Source organism: Oryx dammah, unplaced genomic scaffold, assembly GCF_014754425.2.
Source record: "Oryx dammah isolate SB20612 unplaced genomic scaffold, SCBI_Odam_1.1 HiC_scaffold_18, whole genome shotgun sequence".
In the NCBI taxonomy this organism is placed as follows: domain Eukaryota; kingdom Metazoa; phylum Chordata; class Mammalia; order Artiodactyla; family Bovidae; genus Oryx; species Oryx dammah.
The window spans coordinates 68,984,892-68,997,177 of NW_024070202.1; the positions used below are offsets into that span (position 1 = coordinate 68,984,892).

At 38.4% G+C, this 12,286-nt stretch overlaps 1 long non-coding RNA gene across 1 annotated transcript in view; it reads left to right on the forward strand.

Annotated features, from left to right (window-relative positions):
- The first annotated feature begins 1,001 nt into the window (after positions 1 to 1,001).
- The window catches only part of LOC120877420, a 45,200-nt gene continuing 33,915 nt past the window's right edge, over positions 1,002 to 12,286 (forward strand). Inside the window, exons 1-2 of the long non-coding RNA XR_005724331.1 lie at positions 1,002 to 1,121; positions 3,684 to 3,786. This is a non-coding gene — a long non-coding RNA (uncharacterized LOC120877420). The remainder of the gene's footprint in view (positions 1,122 to 3,683; positions 3,787 to 12,286) is intronic.

A 12,286-nucleotide genomic window follows, 5' to 3' on the forward strand; every position in this document is an offset into this window, starting at 1 on the left:
GTCCATTCAAAACAGCACACATTTCCCTACCTCAAGGGTAACTTCATTTTGTGGAAAATCAGATGACCCACATGCTAAACAAGGGTGAGCACCCAGTTCTTTGCTACTTTAGAGCTTTATGTTCCACAGGATGGATCAGAGGATCAAGACTAGGAAAGCAGGAGCAAGCTTAAAATAATCACTGATCAGACATTGAGAAATGAGAGAAATGCTCAAAGAAAAACTGAGAGAATCTTCTAATAGCCATATTCCTATTAGATGAGAAACCTTGTCAAGGCATCTCAAGGGGATTAGTGTGCCACGCCCCGCCCTAACTCCCCCACCCCTGTGTGTGAATCCCTGGATCCACAGTGGATCTGGATATGGAAGAGGATTGGAATAGAAGTCCCCCAGCCACACTCATGCCCTTCCAATCCACTCGGCATAATGTCAGTCTGGTCAAATCTGAACCAACCATGCTTCCATTTAAGCCTCCTCTTGCCCTTTGGGTACCAGCCTACATGATCTGTTTCTTCCACAGGCTCCCACCTCATTCTTGTACCTTCTCCTTGCCTGTGTTCCTGCCTCTCAGTCCTTTTCTTGGTTTTTTCAAACACACCACTGTCTGCCCTGCCTAAGGCCTTTGCTTCTCAGGTTCCTTCAATGGACAAAGTTCTACTTTTCCCTGGCTGACTCCAACTTATTCTTCAGCTCTTTATTTAAATGTTGTTTCCTCAAGGAAACTTTTCCTAACCCCCTTATTAGGTCAGATATCCTAGTTATGTGAACATATAGCATCCTGTATTTTCTCCTAGCATTATGTTGCTTGGAATTCATGGGTTCACAATGAATTTATTTCAATTGTACGTTTAATGCATATTTCATCCACCTGATTTTAAACTTCATAAGACCAGAGCTGATCCTATCTTGTTCAACATTATAAACCTAGCATAGTACTTGCTACATAGTAGGTCCTAGTAAATATTTGTTGGTGGTGTTTAAATAAGTGATTAAAGTGGCCCTTTAACCTTGAAGCTTGTCTCCCACAGAACTCGAACCCACCCAAGGCAGTTGATCCCCGTCTCAGCACATAGAAATGAGGCTCTGACCATGTGGGCCAGAAGGAAAAAGCAATTATGATGGTAAAAGAAAAGCAGAGCCATTGAGATTAACAGGAGCCTTTGTACACAGCACAAGGATACAAATAGCTTTAGGATCATGGAAAAACAACTGCTTTCTAAAAAGAAATATGAAGAAGCAGAAAAGAAAAGTCAAATAGAGAATTGGCGAGGAACACTGCATCCCTGGGGGAGCTGATGTAGATAAGCTGAGTAGCCCATGCAAAGGGCTACAGGTTGAGGGGAGGGAGAAAGGGACTTTGAGGGGGATAGAGTGGATAGCCGGGAGCCTCCAACATCGGCACAATACATCCATCCTGCTGAGTTGGCTCAGGTGAAGTGAAGACCAGAACCCTATCTATCTGATAGAGAAAAGGGGCACTTCTAACACCAGGAATAAAGAACTGCTAGCAGGAGATGAGATGAGGAAGAAAGAAATTGAATTGTAGAGAGACACCCAACTTAAAAAGTGGAATATCATAGATGAAACTGATTTATTTGACTAAAAGGCCAGTTATGGCATAAAAGTTAAAAGTCCATTTGTTTTCCCATATCACAAAATGCGAATCACTAAATTTGCAATATGAATGCTTTACTGTACTTTAAAAATTCTGAATTCTTTAGGCTCTTCTTTTTCTGTTCCAAAAAAGCTATTTTAGAAGCTCACATTAGAATATTTTATAACTCTTTTATCCCTCCTGAACATCTGTGAACTGGAAAGAATGTAGTATATTACAGAAACAATCCATTTAAAGAAAAACAATTAAAATGAAAACTACTTCCATTTCTGTGGCATAAAACTCTAATTCTCTCCCCTTTGCAATTTTATTACCACCCTGACATGATATAGTCACAGCTTCACTTATACACAATGTTAATTTCACTCATACTCTACTTAATCTTCAAAACACTGCAGAATAACATGTTTCTTTAGTAATTTATCATTTGCTATGATAAGGCAATGTGTTTAGAGGATGTTAAGAGTTTTTTTTTCCAAGTTTTCATTTATCTTGATGCTGAAACGTGCTCTGAATGCTATTAAAATATATCATTCATACACTTTCACATTTAACTATATTAACTCTACCTTAACTAGACATTTATTAAGAGCAGCATATTTATTTCCCATTCAGTACTTTTTAAATCTGCGAAGTCAGCTCTATGGAAATGAGCAATTTTTGCCAGCATTACACTGTGTAATAGGTTAAACTGAGCAGAAACCCTGGGGCTCCATTGTGGTGGGGTACACAAATGCATTTCTTTTCTGGGCTTCCTTAAATCGTCTTCCTATGCAAGGCCTCTCATCATTTCACTGGCTGCCAGTGATATACTCTCAACTTTTAAATAACCTTGTGACAACTCTCATCATTCATTCATTCACTTACCATTTAACAAATATTTCCTGTATCTTCTATATCTTCTATATTTACAGATATTCCAACATAAACATGTCTTACTTCAAGATCTTTCTCCAGAGAGTAACAAGAAATCATACATTCCTCTTATTAATTTATTTTTTATTTACATCAAAATATAACATGTACATATCACTTAGAAAGTCAAGGCTTATAGGGTTTGTAAAGGAAAACTTCAGTTCCTATTCTACTTTTCCCTACCCTTAATGTTGCTTTCCAGAAGTCATTTTCAGTTTTTAACTACTTGTTTTCATCTCCATATTTCTAAATAATATGTTTGTTATTTTTTGGTATTTCAGTTTTAGATAATATTTACTGACTCCCAGCTATGGAAGATACTGGTTTGTTTTTTTTTTAATACTTACTTCCCTACACACATCAAAGACTTACCCTCCCCCCTCAGCCTCTCAATTGTAGTATTGTGATGAATAAATAAATATTATTCACAGTTGAGCCACTATGTGCTAAGTTGTTTCAACTGTGTCCAGTTCTTTGCGATGCTATGGACTGTAGCCCACCAGGCTCCTCTGTCCATGGGGATTTCCCAGGCAAGAATACTGGAGTGGGTTACCATGCCCTCCTCCACGGGATCTTCCCGAAACAGGGATTGAACTTGCATCTCATGTCTCCTGCATTGGCAGGCAGGTTCCTAACCACTAGTGCCACCTAAGTTGACCATAATTCCATTTCTTTTTTTTTTTAATAGCTTTTTTTTCTCAGAGTTAATCATTTCTTTTCTCATATTTTTAGTTTTCCATATCCCTATAAACTAACTGAACCTTACTTAAAATCTGATAGAAATGTAAAATCTCTCTGTATGTTCAAATATACCAGGTTGTCTTTCAGTTTCTTCTTTTTTAAAGATGTCAACCTTGAAGTCTTTTGTCTGTCTCCTATAGTCTGGACTGATCGCTGCCTATGCCTAATGACCATCTGTCAGGCTGGGACTTCTCTTCAATTTCATTCTGGAAATTCTTTTACCTGTCTCCTGTGTTAGAGCCCTGTTTCCTCAATCCTAGGTTTTTCTTTCTTAACTTCTCCCCTGTTTGGTGGTGTATATACTCTAGTAGCTTTTTGAGAAAGATGCAGGGGGACGGCGGAAATATACGATGCCTCCAAATCCTGATCTGTGGCACAAATAACTTCTATCTAATTTGTTTCTCCCCTGCAGGCTTGTTTCAGCTTTCCCAACCTGGCAAAATAAGACCACCTGTCATGAAAATTTTGGTGAAATTTCCTTTCTGCTACTGTCTCCTCTCATTCTCTTAGTCCTTGTGAGTTTATGCCTTTGGTAAATAGAACAGATATGTTCTATTTACCATAGTTAGCCTGAAGTATAATAATTTTAATACTATAATGTAGATTTAGTTCTATATTATATTATATATATTCATATTATATAGAATTACATAATATAGAATTATATTACTATATTATATATTGTATAGAATTATATCATTACATTCATATTATATATTATATATATTCAAATATGACCATTTATTATTTCATTTACTTAACAAATAGAGATTGAGCACCTGCTCTATGTCAGGCCTTATTCTAGGTAGGTCCTGGAGATTCAACACTAAACAAAGCTGACAGAATTCCCTACCTTCATGGAACCTACACAGAATGTTGAGGGATGGCTGGCCAATAAAAAAAAGAATAAAATGTATATCATAATATGGTGTTTTATGGGAAAAAAAAATAATAAAGCCAGGTGGGAACAGGATGTTCACGTTTAAATACAATGGCCACAGAAGGCCTCGATAGAAATGTGATATTTGACTGAAGACCTAAAAAGAATTAGAGAGCAAGAAATACGACTCTGGGGGAAAAGCATTCCAGATAGAGGAAGAGCATGTCTGGTGGCCCTGAGGTGGACTGAAATTTCAGGGAAGAGCAAAGATGTCAGAGTGACTGAGGAGAGACAAGGAGGAGAGAACAGAAAGGTTACCTGAGGGTCAGGCTCATGTCATCTCTGACTTTAGAAACTTTCACTGTAAGTGATAACCCAGCCCAAGCTCGCTCTGCTTCCCATAGGAAAGGCCAATAAATCAGGAGGTGGGTTGCTGGGGCAAGGAATAACGACTGTAACCACAAAGCTAAGCTAGGAGACAGAGCAGATGGCAGACTAGTCTCTCGGAGAACCATCTCCCTCAGGCTGCATTCGGGCTCCTTTTATACAAAGGAGGCGGTGGTGCTTACTGCAAAGCTGACCAATGGCTGAGGCGGACCGCTAACGGTCACTCGCTGGTTGCTCTCTTTGGGGAGGGGCTCACTGCGATAATAATCAATGGCTGAGTGGGACCACTAACTGCCTTTAGCTAACAGCTGAGTCTGCCCCGCTCCTATTACATAAAGATTTGTATTCTGGAAGCTACTGGAGAAGGCAATGGCACCCCACTCCAGTATTCCTGCCTGGAAAATCCCATGGATGGAGGAGCCTGGAAGGCTGCAGTCCATGGGGTCGCAAAGAGTCGGACACGACTGAGCGACTTCACTTTCACGCATTGGAGAAGGAAATGGCAAGCCACTTACAGTGTTCTTGCCTGGAGAATCCCAGGGACGGGGGAGCCTGGTGGGCTGCCGTCTATGGGGTCACACAGAGTCAGACACGACTGAAGTGACAGCGGCAGCAGCAGCAGGCTGAATTCGGGCTCCTTTTATACAGGAGGGGGTGCCTACTGCAAAGCTGACCAATGGCTGAGGCGGACCGCTAACGGTCACTCGCTGGTTGCTCTCTTTGGGGAGGGGCTCACTGCGATAATGATCAATGGCTGAGTGGGACCACTAACTGCCTTTGGCTAACAGCTGAGCCTGGCCCGCTCCTATTACATAAAGATATGTATTCTGGAAGCTACAGTTTTGTTTACAGAACTGTCTCCTAACTGGTCATTTCTCTCATCTTCTTAAAGCCCTTTCAGAAAACTAGTTTCTGAGGTGGAAGTTCATTTTCCCTTTAAAGAACATTAATACTTCCCACTTAGTACTCTCTGTTCAAGACTTGTGGTTGTCCAAGTCGGGGAGGTAGTGGGGGGTGGGGAGGAATAAATTGGGAGTTTGGGACAAGCAGATGCAAACTATTATATACAGAACGGATAAACAAGTTCCTATTGTAAAGCACAAGTTACTATATTAAAAATCCTGTGATAAATCATTATGGAAAAGAACCTGAAAAATTTTATATAACACTGGAATGGGTTGCCATTTCCTTCTCCAATGCATGAAAGTGAAAAGTGAAAGTGAAGTCGCTCAGTCGTGTCGGACTCTTAGTGACCCCATGGACTGCAGCCCTCCAGGCTCCTCCGTCTATGGGATTTTCCAGGCAGGAATACTGGAGTGGGGTGCCATTGCCTTCTCCGATATATATACATATATATATATTACTTTGTTCTGTAGCAGAAATTAACACCACATTGTAAATCAACTATACTTCAGTAATTTTTTTTAAAAAAAAGAGCATGCTATTTAAATACGTGCATGATTCAGCTTGCCACGTAGTCAGATGTTAGTACCCTAAAAGCTCCCCAAATATTCTCCACCATCTCCCCCTCTACTGTTTTTCACAGAATTTACCACATTTTGAGATTAAGTTCATATATTTGTTAACCTTTTTAAAAATTTGGTCTCCACTATAGAATCAATAGTGATTCCCTGGTAGCTCAGCTAGTAAAGAATCTGCCTGCAATGTAGGAGACCCTGGTTCGATTCCTGGGGTTGGGAAGATTGGGAAGAAGCCCAATCTTCTTGGGCTTCCCTGGTAGCTCAGATAGTAAAGAATCTACCTGCAGTGTGGGAGATCTGGGCTTGATCCTTGGGTTGGGAATATCCCCTAGAGGAGGGCATGGCAACCCACTCCGGTATTCTTGCCTGGAGAATCCCCCTGGACAGAAGAGCCTGGTGGGCTACAGTGCACAGAGTCGCAAAGAATTGGACATGATTGAGCGACTAAGCACACATTAGAATAAAGGACTTCCCAAGTGGCCCAGTAGTAAAGAATCCACCTACAATGCAGAAGGCTTGGGTTCCATCCTTGGTTTGGAGGATCCCCTGGAGAAGGAAATGGCAACCCACTTCAGTAATTTTTCCTGGAAAATTCCATGGAGAGAAGAGCCTGGCAGGCTACAGTCCATGGGGTCACAAAAGAATCACACATGACTTAGTGACTAAATAACATTAGAATAAAATCTCCATAGAAAGGACAATATCTAACTTGTTTTCTGTATACTGGACAACCCGACCTTCCAGTGCCCAAGCTATTGGATGGATAGATGGACAGATGGGTAGAGACGACTTTGGGCAAAACTGGGACTGTCCAATAATTACCTTAAATTGCCTCTTTAAAACATCCTCCTCCTTCTATCCTATTCTTTTATTTAGTTTGTGTTTTTAATTATAAAGAGACTAATAGAAAAAACTTTAAATGTCTTGAATTAACACTTGTATCATATTCTCAAGCTGCATTTTCCTCTTCAGTGTGTTTTATAATCCTTATTTCACTTGTGGCTTATAACAATATAAACCATAGGCTGTGAGCCTAGCTCACACACAACTTAATTGAATGTAATGTTTAAAAAGAAAAACTCATATCTGTTATGACTTGAAGCCTCACTTCTTTAATAAGCAAAATCCAAGTATTCTTAGCATAATAGTGTCTACTGCATTATCACTGTTCATTTTGAAAGCTGAAAGAGATTTCTTTCTTCTTCTTTGAAAGCTGAAGAGACTTTGAAAGAGATTTTGTGGGGAGAAAGATGGGTGATGAATGGGAGGAAGACCTCTAAACACTAATATCACCCATAAAGAGCTAGAGCCAAATGAGGAAGGAAGAAAAAAAGAGTAACAAGAGTTGTAGGAATTTTGGCCATAGATTGATTGAAGCTGTTGAGACCTCAACTAAAACAATGATATTGTAATGGCTATGTGAGAATTTGATGGATGATGTGAGGGGTCAAATAAAAGTGAATTAACACAAGCGGGAAACAACATGAAGGAAACAGCCAACAGCAGAAGGAAAAAACATCTACATGGAAAAAACTTTGACGGGGCAAAAAGAAAAGAAGCAAAGGACAGCTGAGACCCTTGGGACTCTTCCACAATGAGCTAAAATTGACTTCTTGGATGAAGCCATCATTATTGATTCAGTTTAATTTTTTTAGAGAGGAAATTTAAGATGTTAAAATCATTTTAAGTGTTTCTGTTTCTTATTATATCCCTCTATCCTTTAAGATTTATTTTTTGCTTCTTTTGTTTTAAGCGTAAAAACTTACGTAAACTTAGCGTAAAGTTTCGTATATAAATAAAAATCAGAGAAGTAAAATGGATCTTGGAGAATCACCTGGCCAAGACCTCCTTCTTTAATATACATTAAGAAACTGAGGTCCAGGTTAACTTGGCCAAGGTGAACACCACATGGTCTTCTGTTATTCCAGTTCTACACTGGACAAGTTGAGTCTGATTCACCTACATGTCCATCTCACCCAGAACTCACAAAGTCTAGCACACTATATAGTGAAGTGAAGTCACTCAGTTGTGACCGACTCTTTGCGATCCCATGGACTGTAGCCTACCAGGCTCCTCTGTCCATGGGATTTTCCAGGCAATAGTACTGGAGTGGATTGCCATTGTCCTTCTCCAGGGGATCTTCCCAACCCAGGGCTTGAACCTGGGTCTCCCGCATTGTAGACAGACGCTTTACTGTCTGAGCCAGCAGGGAAGTCCTAGCACACTATATAAGCGCTCCATAACCTGAGCTGAGTGAGAGAGAAATGTAAACTATTTCTGTTTGGGGTTATGCCTCATGGGCCTGTCTTCTAAAAGTCTGACCTATTCTGTCTAACTCATACACAAGGTAATAATGGCAATGGATAGGGGAATGCATGTCTGCAGTGTGGCAATGGACAATTTAAGGAAATGTGTTATATTAGTCAGAAACAGAGAACTCTCTAAAGTACTGAGGCTCCAGGGATCTGTGAATCCCCTTCATACTCACAAGGTAGCCCCCAGGGTACCATAGTGCCCCTGGTAAAAGCTGCTCATACATAGAGCTGACCAGTGACTGATGCAAATTGAGGTTTATGACTGTACTTCTTGATGGCCCCACTTTTCCTTCTGTTCAGTGGAAACCCATTTTTCCAAGTCCTAAAGAGTTATCATATATATGCTTAATATAGCTTTGAGAGCTGACAGAGAAACTAACATAAGCTTCTAAGCACAAATATAATTCAACATTACTTAGTCCTCCATTTTCCATTTGGTCCACACCTCCATGTCCATCTTTGACAACTAATAAAGCTGTCAAGTGAAGTTCATACCAAGCGGCAGATTCCTTCATGTAATCCTACCAAAGTATCACATCAGCCTTCTAAAATAGTGTTATTCCACTCTGTCCACATCTACAGAAAGCAGAACTTGGCAAAGTTAAGTGGCTTTCTCAGGGCCATGCAAAAACCTGGCTCAAACCAAGGACTATATGACTACAGTACCCTTTCTATATTCCATTCATTTCCACTAGGGAGATCTCAGTCAGATTGAAAAAATAATCAGGGCAAAGCAGGTGGCTTTAGGGTCAAAAGAAAGATTTACCAACCCTTGTAAAGGCTGATCTTCAGAATTGGCAAGCTCGGTACTGAGCTTTTCTTGGATGTCTCTCTGACTGTATATATCACTATGTAATCTATACAGTGGTGTTTCAATGGACAGAGCTCTTACCTGTAATAATTTTCTTTGAACTCATATGCTCTAAGAAATGCCAATAAACTCAGTTGAAGTAATTTCTCACCCATAGTACATGTGTTTACTCAGAAGGACCCTACCTCTCCCGAACAAGCGAACACCCCATAAAATCTGCACAGAGCAGCCATTACATGCAAAATGGACATTTGAAAAAGAAAACATTTGACCCTTCCATTGATTGAGCTTTTCTTCAAAGTGCCCTTTAGGGAGTACTGAGCTGGTTGCCAGGAAACAGAGATTCTTTTCTGGAACCAGTTCTTGCCATTCTAAGTGTCTTTGAATGTGCCACTTATTACAATCTTGATTCCCAGCCTAGAATGAGGGTGGTCTTCCTCTTGGGCTTCCTCAGTCAAGACATGTCCAGAGATTCAGAATGTATCTGTAAATAGTTATGAGGTTATTGTGGATGTATGAAATGGCAATCCTTTTCAATTGCACATTATAATGGAACTATTTTCAAGTATGTCATTTAGAAGGCACTGAGTGATAGTAATTGACATAATGAAAAAGTATTTTCCACATTGGTTTGGCAAGTAAGTGTGAACCTTCCCCTGGTGTTAGAATAAAACTTTGTGTGATGCATTTTGAGGGAGCCTGGAATTTTGGAAGAAGCTTAGGTGAGCAGATCTAAGTTTTAGCCCAGTTCCTGTCACAACTATGATATAGAGTGAGTGTCTCCATCCTCTAGGGCTTGGTTTCTTCATGTGCAAAGTGAGACCTGGGGAAGGTGATCCCAAAGGTCTCTTATAATGCTGGCTCTTATTCTGCAGTTGTGTCACCTCTTCTGGATCACGCAAAAGCACAAAAAAAATCATTGGCTTCAAGCATTATATAGTCCACTGGGGGAGCTGAAGAATAAACAATTAAATTAATAAATAAATAAGGTAATTATACATTGTGATTAGTGCCAAGAAAAACTAAACTAGTGATAGTGATGTACTATAATAGGGGAAGGGAGTTAATATTCAAAGGCAGGAAGGTATGAAGGGCAAGAGGAAGTCCTGCTAATTTCCTTATTTTTACAGTGTGCTGTTAAAATATATTGTTTGAAGTTGACAAATCAAGAAGAGTTTTCAGTATATTATTAAAAGTTACTAGGGTATCATTAGAATAGCAAAACTCAGAATATCAGTCTTCAGAATTACCAGAAGGCAAATACATTCACTCACCACAGAACATAAAGCAAGAAAACCTAGACCATATAGGAAAAGATAAAAAAGAAAGAGCAAAATAATGGATCATGAAATAAGATGATAGAATTAAGATCAAAAAGAGTTTATTAGCAAGTGTAAATGAGAAAACTCTTCCACTTAAAGTAAAAAGACTCTCAAATTGGATAAAAATTATAACTCAGCCTTATAACACATTCAAGAAATACATCTTGGAATTGATGAGATTGGAAAGGTTGAAAGTAAAATGATTAGCAAAGATGTAGAAATTAAGTGCAAGAAAAAAACAGCAAGAACCACGGTAGTATCAATGAATGTTAAATTCAGGACAATACTATATTAAAGACCCTTTGTAATGATAATCATACAATATAGTGAATTTTGATGCAGCAAGTAGCATTGCTTCAAAATGCATAAAAGAAAAACTGCAGTAATTAAAAATAGAAATATACAAAAAGGCAATTGCAGTGGGAAAATCTAAATCACTTTTCTCAGTCCATGCCAGATCAAGTAAACAGTCAAGTTAGTAAAGCTATTGAAAATCCCACAGTGTGCATGTATGTGTAAGCACACAAACTTGTGTGTGTATATCTGCATCTATATGTCTAAACCTTGAATACAGAGAATAAGCCTATAATTCAATTGATAAAAATAGCCACATTTCTAAAAGTTGAACCACAGAGGAAAACCTCAATATACTTCAAAAAATAGAAATATTGCATGTCACAATCTCTGATCTCAGTGCAATTAAGCTGCAAATTAATGTTTTAATCAAAGACAAAAGAAGTCTTAACCACCCCTCTCAACTCTTGGTCCGAAGAAGAAATAAAAAACATACTATCTCAAAAATATTGATAATGCAAGAACTATGTATTAGAACCTTTGAGATATCTCTTCTCATAGCATAGTTCTACTTACTAGCATTGTTAAACAGGAAAGAATGAAGATAAAAAAACACAAGCAGTCAATCAGGCAAGCAAGTTTTAAAAAGAAATAAAATATACCTATATTAAAAGCAGCAGGAACTAATTTTTAAAATAGTGCAGCTAATAAATAGATCTAAGAGTTGGTTCCTGGAAAGAAATAAAGATAAAGCAAAGAAAACAATAAAATAGAAAAACAAATCGTGAGCCAACATAGTCAAGTAAAAAAGTGGAACAAAATTGTACAAAATTAGAAGTAACCACTGATAAAGAGGGAAAAGTTACAATAAAATGAAGGACCAACAAATAAATCCAAGAGCTTGTTTTCTGAAAACGAAACAAAAGATTAAATCTATTGTTTAATATAATTAAGGGAAAAAGTGAACAAACAATACAAAATGAAAATAGTAAGTGGGAAACTGATAGATATATGCAATTTTTTAAACAATTCTGAGATACTCCTTTGCTCAGACTTACTGAAATTGGCTGAAAATCTGGATGAAATGAATGGTTTTCAGAAAAATATAAATGACTAAAACCTACCATAGGAGTTGTAGAAAATCTAAATGATGAATTATCATAGAAAAATAGGAAAAAGTTTTATTAAAAATTCATTCCCTCCCTCAGCAACAAAATCAGACACTTTAATAGGCGTGAAGAATGCTTTCTACCAAATCTTTACAGAAAATAATTCCAGTACTACTTAATTGTTTCAGGCCACAGCAAAAGAAGAAAAACCTCCAAATTAATTTTTGAAGCTAGCAAGATACCAGTTCCAAAACCTGACAAAGATAACACGCACATACAAAAAGAAAAATTATAGTCCAAACTAATCTATTAATAACAAGGGTAAAAAACAAATTTTAGGAGGCAGAATTCAGCAGTAGGTTAAGAGGATGCTACCTCCTAATGAGAAATTAAAAGATGGCTGCTGAGAATAGCTA